At 43.0% G+C, this 23,453-nt stretch overlaps 1 protein-coding gene across 3 annotated transcripts in view; it reads right to left on the minus strand.

The window, feature by feature from the left end:
• The window catches only part of Frmd4b (FERM domain containing 4B), a 321,370-nt gene that overhangs the window by 162,491 nt on the left and 135,426 nt on the right, over positions 1 to 23,453 (minus strand). The gene's annotated exons all lie outside the window — the stretch shown is intronic.

The following is a 23,453-nucleotide window of genomic DNA, read 5'->3' on the forward strand; positions in this document are numbered from 1 at the left end:
TGGACACTGGGTATGTGCCAGGCAGAAAGAATCAGATGCCCCAATACTGAAGGGTGAGCAGCCTCCACTCCTCCCCCGCATTTACCTGGCAAACACAAGCTTTCTAAAGATTTACTTGCTCTTACAACAGACTGCGGAAGACTCAGCCAGAAGCCAAATTTGTTTTATGTGCTGTTTTGCCTGCATGTACGTCTATGTGATGGTGTCAGATTTTGGAGTTACAGACAGGTGTGAGCTGCCATGTGGGTGCTGGAATTTGGATCATGGTCCTCTCTGGAAGAGCAGTGAGTGCCCTTAACCACTGAGATATCTTTCCAGCCCCCTCCAGAAGCCAACCTAACCAACAAAAAGTTTGGATGGAGACAGAGGTCACACCAGTAGAAAACGTGACAGTTTACTCTGGACTTAGCGATTATTGGCGCACATACATTCTGACAGCTGGAAGAGATGGAAGCTAGACTAGATTGCTTAAGCAATCTAAGGAGCTGCACAGTCAGTGGTGTTGTGGAGGAGCCCACATACATATGTTTATAGGATAAATGAGAACATATACAGAATGCTCTGTAATGATATCCCTGGGGACATTCAGAAAGTTGTATGTCTCAAACAACCAAGTGAAGATGGCAAGATTAGGAGGGCTGTGAAGATAACTCAAAGAGGGACTTAAAAAAATCAGTGCCAATGCACATATGCAGAAGGGGGATGAAGGCAAAATCTTGGGATGTGGTAGAGCTTGGCTTGCAGTGCACAAAGGCCTGGGTTCACTCTCCAGCACCATATTTGCAAAAAGAGCAGTAGCTATTACCAGTCCTCAGATTATTATTTAGACTCTGAATGCTCCTAAGTATTAGATTAATATCTCATCTCCGACTTTAGTATTCCAGGAGCACTCTATAATTGTTTTGAGGGACAAAGTCACTGGGATGGCAGCCTAGAGCCACCAGGACACACCCTAGCAGGCAGCTGGGCTGGTGGCAGGCAGGCTTTACTGACAAGCTCTGGATGTGTCTGTGTCTGTATCCAAAGTCATTCCCTGAACTCTTCCACTGCTGAGTTTATTGTTTCTACTTCACCGTGTGGGTGAAAAGATTCTCTGTAACCTGTCACTTGTGAGAGAAAAGACAGTGTGACTCAGACATCCTTAACCAATTGCTTCATGTGGCTCTGGATCCTGGGTGTTATCAATGCAAGGTAGGAGGGACTCTAGGTGTGGTGATAGGGAAAGCGTAGAGATAGGGTATGTTCAGTGTGAAGTGGTTCATCCCTGCAGCGTTGGGCATTAGACAGGAACGGGGTGTCCAGTTGGGAAACACTCCTAGACAAGTGGCATTCAGAGACCAGGGGTGGGCTGAAGACCACTCTGTCTGACCTGATTGTTCTTCCCACTGCCTCCCGACAGACACCCAGCTCTGGGGCCAACTTAGCCTGTCCTGTTTAAGAATCCTGTCTTAGTTCATTTTCTGTTGCTATACTACAGATAGGTAAATTTATAAAGTAAAGATGTGTCTCATGGTTCTGAAGTCTGGCAAGTCTTAGGGCACGGTCATGGCATCTGTTAAAGGCTTTCTTGATACATCATAATGTGGGTATCATATGTGCAGAAACAGAGCAGGCTTGCATACTTGGGTTTCTCCTTTTTTGATACAAAACCAGTTACTATCATCATGGGTACTTAACCCTTATGACCTCATGTAATCCTAACTACCCCTCAAAACCCCCTCCTCCAAATGCCATTAGCACAGAGTTTTGGGAAGTAAACTTCCAACACTCAAAGACTGAAGGGTCATTGTCTAACCCACAGCAGAACTCGGAGGAAGCCAGCTCACATCTTGAATGGTTCTAAAGGAAGATGAGCATCCGTGAGGCGAGAGACTAGGGAACTTGCGTTGTGGTGCAGTTGCAGGCTCACATGCTGTGAACTTAATTCACAGGCTGTGAACTCAGGCAGGCACACTGGGGACTTTCACTGTTCCTGGAAGCAAGATGAGGAAAAGTATGCAGAGTTTAGGGGGAAATATGTGGAGATAGGTCCAGTTTATTTTAAAATTTTAATTATGTTTTATTGTATATGTGAGAGTGTTCTTGCATTATGCATGAACACCATATGGCCTTCAAAGGCCAGAAGTGGGTGCCAGGTTCCCTAGAACTGAAGTTAGAGAGAGATGTGAGTTGCCATGTGGGTGCTGGAAACGCAACCTGAGGCCTCTGCAAGAGCAGCAAGTACTCTTCACTGTGGAGTCACCTCTCTAGTCCTCAGGGTACCGTTTTCTTTTAAAGGAATATAGAACCTCTTAGCATCATCACCAAATTATCTTTTTCATTCTTCACCAAACACTTCACATGCCAGGCAAATGCCAGACACACTGTAAACACCAACACATGCGATATGTCCCCATCTTTCAAAACCAACAGCTTTGAGAAGCACCAAGCCACCTGCCAAAACTAAGAGATCAGCTGCACTCCTAAATGTACTGAGCGTTGTAGTAAAGAGAGGAATATTTCCCTTCGGATTTCAGTCACAAGAACTTGTCTGGTTCAGTTCAAATGTGCTCAGGCACCAAGTACACACTCAGGGTTGCTGTAAGGAAATCACCTTGGAAAACATCATGTTCTAAGTCTCAACCTATTGGACTTTATAGCCCTGGAGGAGAGAAGTGGACTCTGGATCTGATACCTGACAATCTGGGACCAACATCTCTCCCATACATACTGTCTTCTGTTCATCATTGATACCAACCTGTAGCCACTTGGAGGGATCATTTCTTAAGTTTTCGTTCACTACAAGGACTATTACTTTGGCTATAAATAAGGTGCCAGGCACCAGAGCTGGTATCATGGGTGCTCAGATTGGTACTGTGGACCCACAGGATCCTAAGCTCAGAAGGACCTCATGCTTGGTTTAATGCCTTATTTCTTTATTACACACTATTACAGTTCTTTTTCTCTTTTCTTTTTTTTTCTTTGAGATAGGGTTTCTCTGTGTAGCTCTAGCTATCCTGGACCTCACTCTGTAAACCAGGCTGTCCTTGAACTCAGAGATCTGACTGCCTCTACCTCTTAAATGTGGGGATCAAAGGTATGCACCACCACATGCTAATACTATTATTATTTTGTGTTGACTGGGGTCAAACTAAGGGTTATGTGTTTGCTGGGCAAATGTTCTACTTGTGAAGTACATCCCTAACCCTTCTATTTTTGAGACAGTCCCAAATGTCTTGCCTTGAACCCATGACCCTCTCTCTGCCTCCCAAATATGGGAGCTACAGGTCCTGCCATGCTTGGCTCTTGCTGAATAAGGAGTTGTGTGCTTTCATTTTGCATAGGGACTCTCTGCGTGGCATTGTGCTGAGCAGGAGAGGCAAGGACTGTGATCACACATCATGACAAAGAGGGCTGGGGACCCTGCTCAGGGAAACCTCTGGGCAAGGCAGAGAAGGGGCAGCTGGCGAGCCTGAGGCGTGCCTGTTATGCTCAGGGCTACCCAGTAAGGCACCTGGGAAGCTCTCAGCAGCTATGGAATGAAAAAGAACTTCTGTTTAAGAAGGAAAATCACCAGCTAAAAGTGAATTCATAAGTTCCTAAAATTGGGGCTGATAACACTGAAAGTTTATTTAAGGTCTCCCTGAGATCACATGCTGCAGCCGTTGGACGCTGTGTCCAGGAAAAACAGCTCCGATGGAAAAATCTGTTACTCATGTTCTCCTCCAGGCAGAAAAAGAGGGAACTTTCTTGCACAGGGCGGGTTCTTGCTTTCTTAACCACAAATGGAAAAGGCAAGGTGAAAAGCTTTGGGGAGAGAGGCAGGCATCCCGGGTTCTCATGACTGTCTCACAGCAAGAGGCCAAAGGCACGTGGCGGCTTTTCAGGCACTGGACACAAACTCTGTAAAATCTAATAACTTCCTCATGTTTGGAAAAATAAAGACAAAAAGGCCTTTGAACACCATGTTTGAAGTCCACTTCACACACAGGAACCGAGACCCAGAGCACTCAGTGCTAGGAGCCTCCCAGCTGGGGGTAAGAAAACAGACGGCACTCAGAGTCCAGAGTCCCAAGCGGGGACTTTCAGAGAGGTTGCACAGACAATGTGCAAAGAAAGTGGCATGACTTTCCACGCAGGCTTCTGTCTCACTTCCTTCCTGGCTTTCTGCAGAGTCTGATTTCTTTTTGTTCTGTTTCGTTTTCTCCCTCCCCTGCCCATTTGCAGTGCTTTGTAAAGAAAACAAAACTATCTCCTCCTCCTCCTCCTCTCCCTCTTCTTCCCCCTCCCCTGCCTCTCCCCTCCTCCTCTCCCTCTCCACTTCTGACACAGTGGTCTTCTCTATGTAGCCAGGCTACCCTTAAGTTAGAGTTACTTCTGCCTAAAATCATTTTAAAAAAAGAAAAGAAAAGAAAAAGAAGGACACGCACAGTGACCAATCGGCAACACGCACTTTGTCCACCCCATTTCTGCACACACCTTTTAATCTGGTCACTCTTGAGACATCTAAATCAGTAGTTCTCAATCCGTGGCTCCCAACTCCCACAGGGCCATAGATCAGATAGCCCGCCTATCAGATATTTACAGTACAATTCATACTGTTATGTTGCAAACATAACAGTTTTGTATGTGTGTGTGTGTGGGGGGGTCACCACAGCATGAAGAACTGTGTTGAAGGGTCACAGCATTAGGAAGGTTGAGAGACACTCTATATTATTCCCCTCTTTCTTGCCTCTGGGTCATTTTAAACCAAATCTAAAACTTCAGGTAATTTTGTCTGTAAAGATTTCAATATAAAAGATCATGACATTCTTTTTAAATATAAATCCAGATAACTAAAAGAAAAAAAATTCTTACTATCTTCAAGTATCTGTTAAGAGTTCAGATTTCCAATTGATTGATAACTTTCCTTATTTGCTTATTTTTGGGTCAAGGTCTCACTATATAGTACAACTTGGCCCCAAACTCATGACTCTTCTGCCGCAGCCTCCATAGTGCTGGGATTATAAACATGTACGACTTCATCTGCATCTAATTCTATCCCTCTCCCTCTTGATTTACATCTCTGTCTCCTTCTTCTTCTCTCTGAGTCAGGGTCTCTCTAGCTCTCTATGTAAGTCCTAACTATTCTGGAATGATCTATATAGACATGCTAGCTTTGACCTCACAGATATCTGTCTGCCTTTGCCTACAGAATGTACTGGGATTAAGGGTGTATACTACCATGACTGGCTTCATTCCTCCTCACCCCCCACTTTGTTGAAAATAAGATCCAAAACCAGATGCCATAGTTTGACATTGGTTCACACATCTATAGGTATTCTCCATTGTTATTTATTTACTGGAGATGTGGAGCTGTTTAGTCCATCAATTCTCAGACCACCCAGCTTGCTGACTGAAGGCTTCTCCTTCTGGCTGGATTGTTCGATCAGGACTCTCTCCCAGATCTTGTAGCCTGTGTGTTCTTACATTGGAAGAATATTTGTTCTCTTATGGTACAAAAAAAGGTTCATGACCAAGGTCGTTTATTTAATCAAGGATATCAACATGACTTTTTATCCTGCTAGCCCTATTTACTAGATTACCTCAGTGTGGACAGCTCTGCCCTCATCTGCAAAGGGGTGACGCTCTGTTCAGTGTGGCTGAGTGACTGGTCACCCAGGAGCGGCCCTATGTGTTAAATCCATGGCATAAACAGTTATCAAGATAGAGAACACATCTAGAAAGTTACTCCTGACAATTTTGCAGACATGCTTCAGATTTACACCAACGGAGCTTATTTCATTTTCTTCTAGAATTTGATATGATTTGATTTAGGAAAGGGTTTTTTTAAGCATGGGTTCACATCCTGAACAAAGTGTGTGTGTGTGTGTGTGTGTGTGTGTGTGTGCATTCAGACATACATATACATGTTTTCTTTTCTTCAATAAATATGCAAGAGCTGAGCAAACATTATAGGACAACCATGCCTTTAATTTTTTATGAAAATGCCAAAAATAGTCCCCTCTACCAACTGTCTTATCTATTATTTTATTCTTCAGCCACATAATAAAAGGACAGTCTAGCTGTCCCTTATTATCACCAGAACTTGGTGTTATATGTCTCCTCCCCTTCCCATCCCTTCCCTTCCCTTCTCTTCCCTTCTCTTCCCTCCCCTCCCCTCCCCTCCCCTCCCCTCCCCTCCCTTTTCCTCTCTTCTTCTGCCTGTCAAAATCATCCCTAGAATCCTCTCCTCCTTCTACCATTTAACCAAGAAGTGCCACTGGGCATCACATGTGATGAGGCCTGGACTCCTCCGTGTAAAGGACCTTGATGCTGTCAGCTTTCCTCTTACCCGTCTTTTGAGCTTAACTATTTTCCTTTTACTGACACGTTCTCTTGTGTTTGATCTCTTTCCTCAGGGGGTTCCTATTTTGAGCCTCTTTTATTCTTGCTGCTGCTGCAGGACTCCTTTTCAAGTCCCAATCTTGAGTGAGTATTATATCAGAAAGGTTTTCTGCAATAACGACAACGCAACCAAATGGAAAGTGTCTTTGATAGTTTATATTGATTGTGAATTTGACTCCATAGAGACAAGCCTCAGATGCACCTGTGAGGGATTATCTCTAGTACATTAACTGAGGTGGGAATATTCACCCTAAATGTGGGCCCTAGTCCCTAGAGAAAGGAGAGCAGGAGCTGAGCACCCTCACTCTGCAATGTGACCAGCCCCCTCCACTCTTGCCACGTCACTTCCCACCACGATGGACTGTGCTCCTGCAAACCGTAAGCCCTTCCTCCACTAAGTTTCTCTTTGCCAGGGATTTGGCCGCTGAAGGTAGAACAGAAACTAATACAGTTCTCTGACTACTATAAACCTACTGATTTCAGTATTCAGGTCTAAGACAGTGTCAAGGTTGGTGAGTTCTACCATTAGCAATATGTTTAAGGCCCCAAGTTTCTTGTGTTTTTCTAATTACCATGTTTTCTGTAAGTTGATATTCACGATTGCAGCATGACTGCCAGTCTTCCAGACATGAGACCTCCACCCTATCCTACATTGTTTTGAGGAATAGACAGCTTGCTGTTGCCCACCTTATGTCATATGCTCACTCCAATCCCATCACTAGCAGAGGAGTAAAGGCACTAGGGTTGGCTTCAGCTACAGCAGCACAAGCTCTAGTTCTTCTGAGGCTTCAGTTCAGCCCCAATACCTACAGTGCATCATCCATCCATGAGCAGCCTCACCCATGTGCCCAGTGCCATAGAGATGTTACCATCGTCTATGAATTCTAAGACTGGAAACAAGCCTTTGAGAAAGTCATGGCAGTTGGAAAATCTGACTCATAAATGTAGTAAAATGAAAACAGATAAGAAAGACTCACTTTGAGGTAACAGACTGGTGTAAATAAAAAGATGCTGGCTAGGATTCTGGTTCACTCAGTGTTGGCATAAACTAGCACAATCTCTTTGGAAAATCCAAAGCCCTCTAGCAATGCCACTTCACTCTATTCATCTTACAGAAATCTGACCATGAACATCGCATGTATATGAATGTTTGTGATGGCATTGCATTGATAAAATCTGGAAACAACAAAAATATACATCAATAGCTAAGTGATGAAATTGTGGTGCACTGATTACACAACAGTTTGAGAAACAATAAGATACTGCTGTATGAAAGATGTACTAGTAAGCCCATAAGCAAACTTCATGGTAATAGTATAAGATGGTCTTACTGCTTTAAAATTTTGTTGTAATATTCTAATATGTGGCCATGCTATGTTAGAAAATATCATTGATAAGCACTAGGGAACTTTAACCCTCTAAGTCTTTAACAATTAAACTAGTGAATATATGTTACTTTAATGACAATTCCATCATTCTCAAAAGAGCGTAAATGTTCCCTTCTGCTCTACAGTAATGGCATCAATAATAACTAGTGATTATTATGAAGTGGATACACTATGTAAGCACTAGATGCATTACAGCACACTGTCTTTGTGAAAGTGGAAGACAGGTCACATCAGAGCTGTGTTCCAGAAACAGTCTACAAATAGCTCTAGAAGCAATAGGTTTCTTTTTCTTTTTTCCTATTTTGTTGAGACAGAGTCTCTGATAATGCCCAGGATGGCCTTGAACTCATAGCCTTTGCACCTGTACCTTCTGAATTCTGGAATTACAAGTATGTGTCACCACACCTGGTTTAGGTAAAGTGTTCTGAAAAGAAAGTTTTGCAAAAAGTCTACATACTCTTGTAATACAAACTTAAAATCATAATTATAATAGTCAAACACAACCCTGAAATTCCTCTCCTCATTCACTTAGAGTATAAAATATTACTGATCTGGCATGAGCATTTTTACTCACATGCATTAATTCACATGGCTTGAAATTGCTTATAACTATGTAAGCATACATATTTATACACATCCATATGCATTTTCAAAACATGCACCCAGTTACATACATACATACACACATGCACACACACACACACATATGCACACGCAACATATATTGCTTTATACTGTGTCTTTACCCAAAAATATGGCAAAGATCATTTTCTAGACCTGGTGAGTTTATGGTAGAAACTGTCTTAGTTTCATTCCTGTCGTTGTGACAAAATACCCTAAATCAAACAACTCAGGGGAGAAAGGATTTATTACAGTTAACAAGTACAGGTTAGACTGCATCTCAGCATAGAAAACAAGGTGACAGGAACTTGAAAGTCGTGTTACATTCAGAGTCAAGAGAAGGGAACGACAAATTCACATACGCTTATTTTTGCCTAACTTACTTTCTCCACTCTTCCACAGTTCAGGATCCCCTGCCTAGAGAATGGTGCCACCCAGAGTGGACAGGCCTTGATTAATATAATCAATATAATCCTGTCCATAGGCATGTCCATTTACCAAACTGATCTAGACAATCCCTTAATGACACAAATGATTCTACATTGTGTCAAGTTGACATTTAAGCTAATCATCACACAAGAGGACTGTTACTTAACTTACTGGTTTGCTAATAATGAGACAATAATTAGCTACAACCAAATAAATACCTGGTCAAGGGTGACATACCTTACATTTTGGTGGCATACAAGTAAATCGTCCTACCAAAAGATAGTAAGAATTTATCAAACTAAGTATATATTTTTTTCTTCTCAGAAATATTTCCATTATTTATCATCTTAAGTAATTTCACCTACATGAGAGAAGAAAGACTCTCATTTCCAGAATGCATTTCCTTCTATATTTTGTCTACTTTGTAAGGTAGAACTTCGGTCTCATGTTAGGATATCACTCTAAGCAGTCATTTGTATCCTTCCATTCAAATTCAACAGTGTTTGTCTGAGTATGCTAGGGGGTCAAACCCAGGGCCTTGTGTATGCTAGGTGAGTACTGTATCATTGAAACACATCCAACCCGTGTTCTGTTTGAAGTAGTTTGCCATCATGCATACACTGGTCTGGAATTCATCATGTAGTCCAGGCTGACCTCAAACTCATGACCCTCCCATCTAAGTTTCCCAGCTGCTGGGAGGACAGGTTCGCACCTGCACACCTTATTTGGCAACAGTATTTTGAGATATTGCAACTGCATACTAGAAGAGCACACTAATCTCCAAGGGGTCGGTTAGCCATGTACCTCGGGTAGCAAAGGGAGTAAGGAATAAGGCACAGGGCAGAAACATGCTTGTGTTTTATCAGCCTTGGCTCGCACAAGATGTGTGAAGATTGCTTAAAGGAAAGAGTTTCTGCTCATTTTATAGAAAGGCCTGTTAGAACAGACTGGTGTCATTTAGTTCCTGCACACCATGAAGTTGCCATCACTGAGAAAGTCACTGTGTTTTATGGCCCCATGCTGCTTCCTCTCTTTCCTTGCGGGTCCCTCAGGTCTGTGACTGGCTACCTTGATGTCAGACAGGACTAGGCTAAAGGTCAACTGCCAGGCTGTGTGTTTAGTAGCTGACTCTTTGCCTTGGCATCCAAAATTCAGTCACCATTATGTTCCAGGTTCACAGACAAGTAGATTAGGCAAGCTAGCAGGGGGTTCAGCAACCCACAAGCCCTCTGCTCTTCTACTCCCTGCATCCTACATATGCTTTGAGCAGCAGATATAGATGTCTCTCAACAAACTGTCAGTTGTTGAACTTCTGTAGACTTGATAGGCATTTCCTATCAAGAATATTCCTGCAATGGACTCTAACCGCTTTGGTGGTCGATTATTTCAGTTGGGCTATCAGCTTAGAAGTGATGTTGACCAAGGACAAGAAGGCAATATCTATGTACAGTGACGGCATCGGCTCATGGGTTTACACATGTACCTGTATATGATGGTTGATCTCAGCTGTCAGCTTGACTGTATAGAGAAAAACCTAGGAGATTGGTGAGGTATACCCCAGGGTGTGTGTGTGTGTGTGTGTGTGTGTGTGTGTGGTGGGGCGAATTTCCAGAAAGGTTTCGCTCAAGGGAGAAGACCAATGATAAATGTAGGCGACACTGTTTCAGAGGCTGGGGGCCCCAGAGTAAAATCCCAAGGGAAAAGGAGAAACTCAGCTGCCCCAGGCATGTTCTCTGTTTCCTGGTTGCCAGGAAGCAAAGTGTTCTAACCACCCGACCTTCCTACCATAACGGACTTGAACAAATAATTCCTTCCTCTCTTAAGTTGTTTGTGTAGGACACTGGGCTGTAGTGGGAATCAAACCAGCACAGCACACACATGCACACATGTATAAATTCTTATTTCACATACATGTAGATTATAAACATGTACAATTTATTTATTTATACATTTAAAATCTATTGGCTGAGAGTAAAACAAGAATGTAAAAGGAAAGAGAAAAAGGAAGACAACACAATGAAATATGATTTATTTAAAATATACATTATCCAGGTTATAGTGTGGCAAATCTTTGCTGTTATTTACATGATCTTGAAAAAAAATCACACTGCAAGCACCAACTAAGAGACAAAGGGCACCGTCCAGACTCCAGAAATTGCCTCCCCAAAAATTGGCTTCTGAAGTTTATTAAAGAAAAGTGCATTCACGAAAAAGAAATATTTCCAAAAAGAATTTAACAGCCAAGTCTTATGAGCATGGCTGGACCTATATTTGGCATTGTTGCCTTGAAAGTTTAATATATACAAACCCTACAGGAGAATGTGTCCCTGAATATCACAGGAGCTCAAGGCCAGAGAGCACTGGTATTAGCTTATTTATTAAAAATAAAGTATTTCCCCCTTTAGTAAATATTTGCAAAATGCATAGCATTTAATTTGTTCCTGAGATTATGATTCTGTGATTATTTGAGGTTGATGATTTAACAGTAACTTCAGGGGTCGGAGTCTCTTTATACTCTCTGTGCTTGCAAAATTAGAAAATACCTGCACACAGCCAAGAGTTAAGAAAAGCACGTTTTAAATTAAACACCAAGAAAGACCAGGAATGAAAGGGTTGGGAGTGGGAGAGACTGAGACACAGAGAGACAGACAGAGACAGAGAGATAGAGAAAGAAGGAGACTTGCTTTTGCTTTTTACTCCTAAGAATCCAAGAAAATCAAACAAAATTTGATTTTCTTGGGTTCTTACTACTTTACTTTAGTAAGGTCTTACTACTTTAAACTTTAGTGGATGAGAATGAGAAGAGAGGGGCTGATGGAAAAGCAATGCCTGGCAAATGGTAAAAAGAAAAGAAAGTGAATGGAACTGTGAACATCTGTCAGGAAAAGCAGAATACCTTCCAGAGCCCAACCACAGGCCCTGGCAGGAAATGGCAATCACTTGGCATGCAGAGTTGGTGAGGGCTACAGGGCTGCCAGCCTCCTGCCTTGGGGTGGGCACAGAGGATTCTGGTCATGGGTGAATTTCAAATGGCCTTTGGGTGTGCCTGCTCTCCTGTCCACTCTGCCCCTAACACACTGCTCTCCTGAAATGATCATCAGAGAAGCCACACAAAATGTGCTCTGTAGCACTTGGCACTGATGTATCATTTTCAATAAGGAAGAAGCTTACACACACAGGCAAATATCAATCCACAAGGCATCTTTCCAGAATAAGCCTCCCATATAGTTTTCCAGAATATGAACAGCTCCTAACCCCAGACAGAGCTGCAGGAACTCTGCATCCTACTGTGTGTTGGTACTGGTCACCACAATGGCCTCCTCCCTGCTTCATTCTAGAGCCACCAAAGTGTTCAGCAAGCACACCCACAGGCTCATCTGACAATCTGGAGCTCACACCAGGTGTGAGTACTGTTCCAGAGGACAGCAGTGTGTCGTCCCTACCTACCTCCCACTAGTGTCTGGCCTGCAAGGTACAAATGAGCCAATGTGTTGATTCATGAAGCCAGAGATGCTAACAGTCATAGAGGAAAATGTCATGGGTCTGGGAATGGCGTTGGCAATGGGTTGTATTCTGGGTAGATGACATCTACAGATAGACCTGCAGGGAATGAACGTGGGAGAGCATTGTGCACTGCTGGGTCAAGGGGATTGAGGTTGTAGGAAGAGTCCAATGAAGGCTTGGAAGTTTAACAAGTATCACTGAGAGACAGATGGGACAGCATTAGGGGCAAGGCTCAGAGGTGGGTGTGTTGGCTGGGCCTTGGGTGGGGTTGAGAAGAACATCATAGAGGTGCTCATCACAGGAGTCCTTGCCAGATAATAAAGGTTAACTATTTCTTAGTGTCTCAACATGGCTGGGACAAAGGCTGGGCAGGACAGTGGCTTGTTCTGACCTACTTTGAAATGGTCTCTCTAGTGGCAAGGTTGTGAACAGGCTGTAGGGAAAGAGTGCCAGGAGAAGCATGGGGAAGGTGCTATGCAGGTTCAGCTAAGGCAGGAAGGGAGTGAGGAGGGAGCTGGCCAGAGCAGTGGGGCTGAAGGGAGGGAGAATTGTTCACTGTGAAGGCGGAGCCTTAGGTATGTGGTGGGACTGTAGAAGAGGAAGTTCCCCCTGGCACCTGGAAGGATGCGGCTGCCACCTTCTACAGGTGAGCCGGTTTAGGGGAGGAGACCAGGCATTGAAAATGTGGGTAACAAGTTTAAGATAAAAAAATCCTTCAAGGCGTGCAGGCAGCTCAAAATATACCTGAATTTTATCAGAAAGGGCCAACCAACGGGAAGCAAGCTCTGTGAGGGCAGACACTTTTTTTTTGGTTTACTGTTGTGTGTCCACAAGGTTGGTGAGGTGTAGTGGATTCTTGGTAAATATTTGCTGAATTAAGGAATTAAGGAAAATGTAAGTTTTATACTGCATGTATATGAATGTGTACACGCGGAAGGCAGAAAACAAGACCAGCTGTTATTCTCAGACACTGATCATGTTGTTTTGTTAAGACAGGGTCTCTCATCGGCCTGGACTTGCTAAGTAGGCGAGGCTGGCTGGCCAGTGAGTACCAGGGATGTGCTTGTGTCTACCTCTCCAGCTCTGGGATTATAAGGCATACTCTATGGCTGCCTTGCTGCTGCTGCTGCTGCTGCTGTTTTGTTTCAGCATAGGTTCTGGAGTCACAACTCAGGTGCTGGAGCCTCCACTTATGCCTTCAAGATGAACACTTCACTGACTAAGCCATCTCACCAACTCCCATTTCTACACTTTCAATGGCTTTCCCATCACACTGGGTGAAAATTCCAAAACACGCGGGGAGCCTGCTGTCTCCTTCCTAAGTTATGTGGGTTCCAAGGAGATCAAACTCAGGTCACTGGGCTTATACAGAAAGTGCTTCAGCGTGAGCCTTCTTTCTAGCTTTCCTTCTTAAGAAAAGGTCCTGCTCTCATCTAGATAATGAGTATTTCATTGCATTTTAATGAGACAAACTAATATTTTTGTAGAACAATATTTGCTGGCCACCACCTAAGGACAGTGTGGTATGGTTTATCCAGAGAAATGACAAGCAACAGGAGCCAGACTGGTCAGAAGTGGGCATCTAGGGTCTATCATCTTCTGGAGTTGGGTTCAGGATTGGAAAAAATAGCTTAATGGCTCCGTTTAGAGATAGAGCAATGGGTTGTAGGCAAATTAGCCTTCCCTGAATGAAACAGGACAACATCAGCATCAGGACTTGAGCAACTTGACAGAAAGCTGAGCTATCAAATGATGTGGACTTTATGTTCCCAGACAACTGCCAATTACCCCATTTCCAGTGCTTAGAAAGACTGTAAGTTTTCACTTGGGGCAGTGGGAGAAAGAGGGACAAGGCTTCTATATATTTCAGAAGCTCTAAAGGTTATACTATGCATAAATATTGAGAGTCATGACTATCTGAAGACAATTATTGAACATGTATCCATCTATAATCCATCCATGCATCCATCCATCCATGCATCCATCCATGCATGCATGCATACATACATCCATCATTTATTTATTATCCAGCCATCCAGTCCCCATATCAACCTACAACCACCCATCCATCTCTCTATCCTCCATCCATTACTTACTTATCCATCCGCAAAAATTAACAATGTTTTTAACTAGCTGTGCATTAAATTTTTACAATAATCTCAGAAAACCAGCTCTTCCAGCGGGGAGAGACTATCATTGTCCATATTTACAGCAGAGAAAGACTGAGCTTCAGAGACCTCAGCATGGCTAACAAAAACTGTGTGTGAATATACACATGTATAAAGGCCAAAGCACAACCTCACTTAGGTATTGATCGCCTTGACTTTTGAGTGAGGATTTCTCACTGGTGTACAACTCACCACGGGCTAGGATGGCCAGTCAGTGAATCCCAGGGATTCACTTCTCCCTGCCTGCCCAGTGCTGAGATTACAAGCACATGCCACTATGTCAAAGCTACTTTCCTTTTCTCTTCTCTTCTCTTCTCTTCTCTTCTCTTCTCTTCTCTTCTCTCCTCTCCTCTCCTCTCCTCTCCTCTCCTCTCCTCTCCTCTCCTCTCCTCTCCTCTCCTCTCCTCTCTCCTCCCCTCCCCTCCGCTCCCCTCCCCTCCTCTTTTCTCCCCTCCCCTCTTCTCCCCTCCTCTCTTCTCTTCCCTTCTCTTTCCCTTTTCTTTTTCTTTTTACTTTTCTTTTCTTTTTTATCTTTCTTTTCTTCTTCTTCTTCTTCTTCTTCTTCTTCTTCTTCTTCTTCTTCTTCTTCTTCTTCTTCTTCTTCTTCTTCTTCTTCTTCTTCTTCTTTCTTCTTTTTACAAAAACATGGATTTTGGAACTTTACACAGTTCGTTGACCTTTCAAGGAGCCCTTTATTGACTGATCCATCTCCCCAAGTCCAGAATTTGAACTCTTGAAGTCCAAGTCTCTAGATAATCATTTTCAAGCTTCCCTTCCAGTTCATGTTGAATGGATGAATAAGAAGACACTAATGGATCTGATTCGACCAACTGGATTATGATAGCTTATTTACCTTTCAATAGCTGAAGAAGTGAGTTGGTGACCTGAGGCCTCATGGTGAGTCATTTGGAGTGTTATCATCTATTGGTTAATACAGTCATAAAACCAGTGAAATGATTATGTGACACCATCATGCTGAGCCAAAGATAGGCACATCACACAGTAAAGCAGGAGTGTGCAGTGATACGTGTGTTCTACAGGTACTACAGAGAAGCTCTTCTTGTAAGTCATGATGAAACACACACTGTTGATGGACTTCGGCTTTGTGGGTTCTTCTTTCTTCTACCCTTCTCCACCCTTTTTCTTCCACCCTTTTAATGCCCTAACACTAGATAAGACAAAAAAAATAGAGGGGTTGGAAAGGGGGTAACATTATCGTTAGACTAGCTCCTTCTGCCAAGGTCCTTGGGCCAGTTTGATATTCACCATCAGGATGTCTTATTTTTTCTTCTTTGCACATGACTACTTAACAAACTATGTCTAACAACCAACAACTATCAACAACCAACAATCCACACCGCCTCTTGGGACCCTAGCATGTATATAACCTCTGAAGAATACCTAGAATTTCAAATTCACATGCTCTCAGAAACTTTCTACAGAAGATATAATCACACCCCTGCTAGCACAGTAGGCAAACCATAGTCAGATACTGTGGACGATCTGAAGCAGTCCACATTCCACACCTGGGTTTAAAATCAAAACGCATTCGTATTCTGTGTTTTTCTAAAGAAACTAAAATTCCAAAATTGTCACAACTAACTTTTACAGTAATCCTTTAGAACACTGAAAATCTTGGAAGGTTGTAATATCCCTTAATAAGAGATGGGTATATTCTTCAGTGGAGTCCGGAGCTAATGGAACTTAGAGATGCATTCCAAAAGCATGTTGAGAGAGAAATAGAGGAGACTAATGATGTTCATATACAAGTTCGACAACATATGACATAGTATAAACAGTATATATCACTTATAGATAAAAGCAGATGGGACATAATTATTGTTGCTGTCAATGTCTGGGTAAGACTCTTTCTGTGGAGATGATTTCTCCTTGTGTAACCCAATAACCTTCAACTCATTGTGGTCCTCCTGCCTTTGACTCCTGGGTGTAGGGATTACAGACAAAAGCTTTCTCTTCACTGGGAATTGAACCCAGGACCTTGCAAATGCTGAGCAGACATTCTACCAGTGCTGGTATGCTTAGGTGAAACTATTTCCAGGGAAAGGGGGAGGTACAAACTAGGCTTCGTCTAACTCTAAAACCGTATTACATCACAAAAATGTTTTAGATCAATAATCTCCCTTAAAACAGTTGCAAATATCCATCTATATGCTTTTGTATCCTCCTCCCCCTTTTGACAGGAAGTCATAACATAGCCCAGGCTACAAAAAAAAAATGAAAGAAAGAAAAAGAAAAGACAATTTATGCTTCTCATATTCCAGGTGTGTGCATCCACTTGGCTCCCTAAAAATGTTTTTCTTCCCTTCTGAATGCTAATGTTGTTTGTGTGAGGTGCCTTAGCATAGTGTAGGCCTCCTTCACACATAACTCAGTACCTAGTCAAATTCAGATGGCAAGGCTCTGCGAAAGCACCGACAAAGAGAGAACAGCCCTTAAGCAACAACTCTACCCAAACACAAGATTCAACTGACTAAAACCAGTTGAAATATTAGGAGAACATGAGTCTGGACTTTGTGAACTCACCATATCTACCTGCCTCTCTTTCACAGCAGGGTCTATTTCAAATGAAGACATGTACAAGCACACATGCAATGCCTGTGAAATGGCGAGGGAACTGTTGCTGTTTTTCTTTCCACAAAGGTTTAATTTTTGCCTTCTTTCCATTCTGTAAGTCATATGGTCTTGCTTATATAATTTAGAACAACAGATCTTATTCCTTATTTGAGGCATGCAAGCTCTTTCACAACAACCAGTCGGGACACCAAAATATAACGTTCAGAATAAACCTAAGCAGGGGATGAACAAGAACTTTTTTTATCCTGCAAGATGGAAAAAGAAAAACAAACACTCGTCCGAAATGGCAGGAGAGTCCGTTCTTAACCTCCTGTTTGCCAAGCTCTGTGGAGAAAGTTCACAAATGTATTTTAAAGACCATGAGACTAAACTTGTTGACCTTAAATAATATGACTTTTTGAGAAATGTATTTATCTTATGTAAGGGGGCTCAAAAAGTGAAGGTCATTCTGCTTTTCTTTGATTTTCAGGGTGAGAATAAATGAGTGCTTAATTCCCTGCTGCTAGTTGGAAGTTAGTAGTAGTACCAGTAGTAGTAGTAGCAGTAGTAGTAGCAGTAGTATTAGTAGTAACTATTACTTGGTTCCATGGTTATCTAGTCTCTTCAGCAGAGGGTAGGTACCTGTCAAGAGGCTACTCTGAAGGTCGTGCAATGTTTTAAAATCATTTTAAAATTATTTGTTTATTCTTATGTTTGTTGGTGTTTTGTCTGCATGTGTGTGTGTGTGTGTGTGTGTGAGAGAGAGAGAGAGAGAGAGAGAGAGAGAGAGAGAGAGAGAGAGAGAGATTTCCTGGAATTGGAGTTATAGACAGTTATGAGCTGCCACATGGGTGCTGGGAATTGAACTTGGGTTCTCTAGAAGAGCAGACCATGTTCTTAACTGCTGAGCCATTTCTCCAGCCCTGGTTGTGCAATTTTTAATAGCTGAATTCAACATCTTTCTGATCCTGTGGACTTCACCCTATCCTTCCTTCCTGCTGGCCCTGATTTAGTTCCGGCCTGGATCCAGCACCTGCTGGGAGGCATTTGTAGAAGATGTTATGATGCATTGCCAAACCAATCCTCCTCAGCTGCTGAGAGCATGGTGACCTGACAGCTACAGCTCCCTCCCTTCCCTTTAAAGAGAGCTGCCTCCTTCAAGGTCAGCTGAGCATTCAAGGGCCACATGGGGCTAGAGAGAAAAGCCAGAGCTCAGCTAGGGAGAACTCTAGGCTTCAGAGTGGCCCATGAGGTCAGTTGCGGCTTTAGTAATGGTGAACTATAACTAACTTCTCTCTTTGCTTGACTCTGCTCACTTCCTAGTCTCTTACACAGGGAACAATCCTCACAGGTCCGTGGATAACCTTCCTGCTTACTAACCCCAGTTCACTCCTATTGCTAAGCAACATACTCTGCACCAGCACTGATGCTGCTGCCTGGCTCCCGTGTGCGGTGAGTTGGGTCTGTGATGGACCTGTTTTCACCAGTGATCTGTGAGAAGTAACGTAAGCTCCCTGGAGGTCATGAACCTAATGGCCAGACCCTCCCCCCCTCCCCAAGCACTTCACGCTCCATCCTGGTAACTGGCATTACTGTGAGGATTCCGTGAGCCTGAAAGATGACAGTGTCCTGTGCTTACCATGTGACTGGCTAGATATCATGGGGAAGTCCGAATCCTAACTTCCGTATGTCCCTAGGGCTACTTGTTGTCATTACCCCTTGTGTGCAGTACCCACAGAGGTCAGAGCGGGACATTGGATCCCCTGGAACCACAGTTATAGACAGTTGCGAGCCATCATGTGGGTGCGGGGCCCTAAACTCTATTCTGAGTGATACCCCAATAGTGCCAGCACTACCTTCTTAAATCCCTTCCCTTCTGGCCTCCACCATTACCTTCTCGGAATCTACTGGTCTCACTACCGCCAGCAATAGTTCTAAGTCTTCTCTTTCCCTCTCCTAAAGTCTGAAGGAAAATGTCAAAAGCACAAGATCATTTGAGGGCAGGTGTTACTCTCTATTGAGATTGTTCTGTCACTTTCAGCTCATCAAGCTCTGAAGGAAAAAAAAAAACTCTTTCTTACAATCACCTGCGCCTGGAATGCCCCGCTTTCTGCCTTTACCCACAGAACTGTACTGGTCCTTCAAAGGAATTACCTCCTCCAGGAAGCCCTCCTGCGGTCTGCCTCTCATGATTACCCATGCCTGTTCTCTGAGCATCGCCCGAAAGCCAGTCCTTTCTCTAGAGGATGTTTGTCTTAGCATGCTCCCTACTTAACATTACATTTATGGAGTGCAGGGAAATGCCTGTTGCTAACCTTTTGGTGCAGTAACTGGTAACACAGTGAGCAACTGTTAATTATTTTAGGTGTGAATGAACAGGCAGATTAACGAATCCCCAGAAATATCAGTCATTTTGCATAGAGCAAAGAACTGAGTAAAAGCATGTTCAGCCCTTGCCTCAAACATTTCTTAATTAAAATCTTAGGGTTTTTTGTTTTTGTTTGTTTGCACTGGTATGAGTTACACTGTTGGGGGTGTATGGTGCTTATGTGTGTGTGTGTGGGCAAGATGGCCAGAGCTGGGTTTGATGTCTTCTTCTATGGCCTTTCTTTATCTCCTTGTGACAGAGTCTCTCCCTGAACCTAAGCTTGTCCTCTGGTCAGGTTTGCTGGCTGGCCACTGACCTGTGATTTCCAAGGCTGGGCTTACAGATATGCGCTGCTATGCTAAAGTTTTCGCGTGAGTGCTGAGCATTCAAACCTGGGACCTCATGTCTGTGTAGCCCGGGCTCCACCCAGTCAGTCATCTCCCCAACCCCTTAGGTTTCCAATTGTGTTGTTCTGTGACAGAACTGTGGACTTTTCTTCCTTTAACATTTTCTTTTTAAATCTCACACTGCTTTTTAAAATTTCAAATGGCAGATGTTTTATGTAAAGGGGAAGATAGTATTTTCTTTTTCAGATTTTTTTATTCAATATTTTTTTTATTTACATTTCAAATGATTTCCCCTTTTCCGGCTCCCCACTCCCTGAAAGTCCCATAAGCCCTCTTTCCTCCCCCTGTTCCCCCATCCACCCCTTACTTCCTTCTTCTGGTATTGCCCTATACTGCTACACTGAGTCTTTCCATAACCAGGTGCCACTCCTCCGTTCTTCTTGGACATCATTTGATGTGTGGATTATGTTTTGGGTATTTCAATTTTCTAGGCTAATATCCATTTATTAGTGAGTGCATACCATGCATCTTTTGAGACTGGGTTACCTCACTTAGTATGATATTCTCCAGCTCCATCCATTTGTCTAAAAATTTCATGAATTCATTGTTTCTAATGGCTGAATAGTACTCCATTGTGTATATATACCACATTTTTTGTATCCATTCCTCTGTTGAGGGATACCTGGGTTCTTTCCAGCTTCTGGCTATTATAAATAGGGCTGCTATGAACATAGTGGAGCACGTATCCTTATTACATTCTGGAGATCTTTTTCAGATTTATAACAATCATTCAACTCTAAGTAACTGAGCCACCCATAGCCATCCTCCCAGGATGATCAAAGCAACAATAGATGTATGCATGGTCCTGTGACAATAAATATTTATAAAAGCAGGAGACAGACAAGTTTCCAGAATGTAAAACAAAGGGTCAGGGCAAGCAAAGTGCATGTACCTTGAAATAACAGAGGTCAAGTGTTTAGTGCAGAATTGTCTTGGGTGAGGGGTGGGAGTGGCTGTTTTCAATTAAGCTATTGAGATACACAACTCAACCTAGCTCAGCATAGTGAGCAGTAAAGTCAGAAACCTGACTACAAGATGCCTGTGGCTTCCTAGATTTATGTATCGGCCTAAGAGAGAATATCAGATTTCTGGGAGAGAATCCTTCAAATACCCTACATCTAGCCTATACATGATTCCAAAGGGATTCTTGTCATCTTTTTTTTTAATGAATATTTACCCACTGAAGATGGGAACCTAATTTCCACACAGCTTGTCACAGGTATAAAACCAGTAGCAATACTGTCAGTGACCTTTCATCGCAGACATGCTGAGCTCATCGTTAAGGGCTTTAATGAACCAAGAGCTTGCCTTTATTAAGCATTTTCTTATGCCTGAGAAGTGTCAAGTGTTTTATGAATATATCTCATGATCTCCCCATTTGATGTCTACCGTAGTTGTAGAGTGATGCTTCCTTGTTACCCAGGAGGAAGTGAGGTCCAGAGAGGGCAAGTCATCTGTACAAGGTCAAGTCAAGCCTGAATACTCTCCAAGTCCTTGAACGCTGTGACCCCTCTTCTGTGCTGTCTGCCTGTCCCAGAGGAGCTGACCCAGCCTCTTCTAGTCACTTAAATACCCTAGATTCTGTTCACATTGATGACTCCATTCAAGGTCTGTAGGAAATTCTACCTTCAGGACTGGGGCAAGAAGAAAAATCGGACTCCAAGTAACAAACTGAGGGCTTTGTTAGAGTGTGTCCCACTTCACAAAAAGGAGGAGTTAATCCTTTGTCAACAGTACTCCTTAATCACTTTCTAACTCACGTGACTTAGATAGTTAATTACAACCCTGCAATCTATCCAAGAGCGGTATAAACAGGACAGGCAAGAATGAGCTTTGAGAATTTTGCCTAAATTAAAGGTAATTTCTTGAGTCTGGTACCTGACCAAGCTCAAGTCTTCCCTTAAACAGTGAGTGGGTCTTTGTCAAACAGTCTCTCTCCTCCGGGCTTGCCTCCTGCTTAATATTTGGTTCCGTTACTACAAAAACACCTTATAGTAAATATCTTCATTATTCATAGTTTGTTGGCAAATTAAATCACTTGCTGTTCCAAGATCTAGAAGTGGAGGAAGTGTTCAATTCCAAAGAAATTGTGCCTTCCCAGCCTTGCCAGCCAGGCAACGGTGTCCTGGCCAAATACTCTATGAATAGGTGAAGGATCGGCTTTCAAGTATAGTATATGAATAAACAAAACACTCTAGGGGCCTGCCAGATATTTCAGGTAATGGATAGCTCCTGCCCCACCCTGATCTCTCTAGAGTGATTCAGCATTGGGTTTCTTCACAAACAAGACTATTGAGACTAAAAGCAAGAAAAATGACGCCTTTTTAAAAAATCAACAAGATGATAAGAAAATATGGGTTCAGCATCACCTGTGACTCTGGTGTGCATCAAACTGAGCCAAACGGAAGCATGTCCTCCTGCGTGCTTGAAGCATGTCCTCCTGCATGCTTTAGAATTTGCAATTCTAGGATAGCAATGCTAGTAGTCTCACCATGAGTCCCACACTCAATTCAAACAACTGTAGCAACAGCCACAACAATAAAAACTTTGAAAGTTAATCGTGTCTTTATCTTTGAACTTACCCTAAAGAATAACTTTTTAATATGAGAATGCTAGATCTGAGAGTCTCATGAAGTGGGAGACTCGACTGGTTGCATTTTAAAGTGTGTGGTGTGTGTGTGTGTGTGTCTTCTCTGTCGGTCTGTCTATCTGTCTGTGTGCCTGAGGGCTTCGGGTATTCTGCTTTATAGCTCTATTCCTTATTGTCCAGAAACAGGGTCTCTCATTGAACCTGAAAACAGGATTGCAGCCAGCAAGCCCCAGCAATCCTCTTCAACTACCCAAAGGTTCACGTGGCCACGCCCAGTTTCTTCCATAGGTTCTGAGTATTTGAACTTAACTTCCTCATGCTTGTAGAACAATTTCTCTCACTATGGAAACCATTGCCCCAGCCCATGACTGCATTTTAATCAAATTCTGCTCCTTCCTCATGGTAGCTTCCTTTGTCTGGCAGAATTTGGGGAGGGTCCTGATCTAATCAATGGATTAAACCACAGAGGGATCCTTATCACCAAATGGGGTCTGATCAAGGTCTGATTCCTTGCTAAGAGGAAATGGGTTCCCAGGAACATGCCTTTGAAGGGAACATCTTTTCTATGGCCCCATCTTCTGTATCTCTGCACCCTGGCTACCGTGATGTGGGGCTCCTCCCCCATTGCCATGGTCCTCCGCTGTGTTTCTGTCTTGCTACAGGCCCAAGGGAATAGAACCAGCTACCTGTCCTGGTGTCAGAGCAGTGGACACTGCCCAACTCAGGCAAACATGTGGTCAGCAGTCCCCGCCCCATTTTCAGTATTCAGAAAGAGACTTGCACTCTAATCGGCAATCTGTTGTGTCTTGATACTATGTTCATCATTATCAAAACAGTCTTTTATCTTAATGTGTGTTCTTGTTCAGCAATCGATTCATTTCCCCATTACAAAATAAGCCATTTCTTTATTTGTGCTTGTGTGTGTGTGTGTGTGTGTGTGTGTGTGTGTGTGTGTGTGTTTGTGTGTGCCACATGGACAGGTGGAGGGCAGAAGACAACTTGTAGGAGTCTGTTCTCTCTCTGTATCATATAGGTTCT

The sequence above is a fragment of the Apodemus sylvaticus genome, chromosome 2 (genome assembly GCF_947179515.1).
Source record: "Apodemus sylvaticus chromosome 2, mApoSyl1.1, whole genome shotgun sequence".
Lineage (NCBI taxonomy): Eukaryota > Metazoa > Chordata > Mammalia > Rodentia > Muridae > Apodemus > Apodemus sylvaticus.